The sequence below is a fragment of the Tupaia chinensis genome, unplaced genomic scaffold (assembly GCF_000334495.1).
Source record: "Tupaia chinensis unplaced genomic scaffold, TupChi_1.0 Scaffold000197_1, whole genome shotgun sequence".
In the NCBI taxonomy this organism is placed as follows: domain Eukaryota; kingdom Metazoa; phylum Chordata; class Mammalia; order Scandentia; family Tupaiidae; genus Tupaia; species Tupaia belangeri.
In genome coordinates, this window is record NW_006159672.1 from 5,776,755 (window position 1) to 5,778,867 (window position 2,113).

Genomic DNA, 2,113 nt, shown 5'->3' on the forward strand with positions numbered 1-2,113 from the left:
CGAGGCTGCTGGATACGAGTTCTTATCATCTCCACATCCACCAGCAGAAGGGACCTTTTACTGCCTGCTGATGACAGATCAACTTTTAGAATCCCACCCACCCTGGATTCTAAAATCCTACCCTGAGTTCTAAAAGCCCACCACTCTGGGTTCTAGAATCTTCCCTAAGGTTCTAGGATCTCATCCATTCAGGATTTAAGAATCCCATCTATCCAGGATTTTATAATCTTATCTTTGATACCAAAATATCACCTTGTGTCCCAGAATCCCACCCTGGGCTCCAGAATCTCATCTACCCTTAGTTTAAGAATCCCACCTGGGGGCTGCTCCTTGCTCCCCTCTGGCTTCCTTAGCCTAGGTCCCAACAGAGTTTCCCCTGGCACCTCCCTACCCTCCTACCTCTAATCCTCCCACCCCTCATCAAATAGAACTTAGACAAGGGCCTGCTTGCAGGTAAAACATTTTAGGAAGAGACTCCAGGTAATAGGAATACGGACTGGAAGAGTGAACCAGAGAGGAAGGGAAGACCACCCGAAGAGGCTTTGTGGTCAGTTGATCACTGCTGTGTCAACTTTCCCAGGTGCAATCCCACTGGAACCCTCTAAAGAGCATATAAAGCAAGACTCTTAGTTGTCTGCTCCCAGGATGTGAGAGGACAGTACTCAGTTACTGGCTCCTGATTCCACTGGCCAGATACATGTTAACTCTCTTGCACATCCAGACTTTGCATACCTGAGCATAGATCAGGTCCCTAGTATATCAGTATGGCCCAGGGCCCAGAGTGGACAGGAGCTGCAGCCAAGTGCCCTGCTGCCAGGTCAGCCACAGAGGCTAGCTGCAATAGCCACAGTGGTGAAAGGATGGGCAGAAGGATGTGCAGCACAGCACATTTGGTTCACTGAACTAGCATCAGGACTGAATGAGACACAGCACAGAGCTCACTGAGAAGGGCACTATGCACAGCAAAGGCACAATGAGATTGGTGATTATTATCAGTCATCCTACTGAGCACTGCATATGTGTTTTTTCCAGCTCAGCCTTTATCATCTCCTCTGCAGTGTGCAGCAGGAGTTAGACCTCAGGTTCTGGGCACTCATGGACTGGAATGAAAGCAACTGTGTCCTGTGTTTACCCCAATGAAAGGGGCGTTATCTCTAGCCTTAGCCTGGGACAACCATCTCCCTCACTCTACCCAGCATGAATGCAATGTATTCTTTGCGGTAGTTTTGGATTAAATACGTCGATTAGCAATGAACATAATGGTGCAGTGTTCACACTGGGCACTGGTGCGTACAAGCCCGGGAGAGGGCTCGAATGACACTCATACAAGAGGACCTCTGTCAGAACCAATTCCCAGAGCCAGGTAGGAGTCTGCCAGATCCTCAGATTGAAACACCCACAAGGCCAAGCACTGGCTCACATACTTCTCATAATTACTTGATCAAGGGACTAACTTGGGTATCTTAGGACTGTTTGGTGGTGGTGGTGAGTGTGCTTCATGCTCTTGTGATAATGCTTGTCTGATTTTTGTGAGTCACAGAACAGTGGGTGTGGGGCCAGGTTCAGAGCTGTGGGGCCTAATTTAGAGATTTGTCAATGACTTTAGAACAAAGTCATTTTCATCTGGTGAAGTAATCATTTAGCATTCATGGGTGGAAATACAAAATGAGGCCAAGGATTTAATTTCTGATGCTCTGATGAACAAGAATTGTAGAAGCAGTCAATGTGCTGGCTGTGTCAACCCTACAGAGCAGACACAGGTGTGTCTGGGCCTCAGGCGTGCAAGATGAATGGCCTCGAGAGGAAAGAGGTGGTGAAGTTGATTTCAGCAGAGAACCCTGCTTCTCTGGAGGCAGCTCCTGGCACCCACTCAGGTGAACTTCAGAGATGAGTCATTTGCCATGTGCAGTTGTCAAAGATGCTTTGCAATATTCTCACATATTCCTTATGCCACTCTGGTTTTGATATGAGTGTGTCTGTGTGTGTATGAATGTGTGTGTGTGTGTGTGTGTGTGTGTGTGTGTGTGTGTGTAAGTGTGTGTGAAGACTAATAAGGTCATTTACCAAAGCAGTGGGGAGGAATACATGAGGTTGTTGGAAAATCACGTTTTGT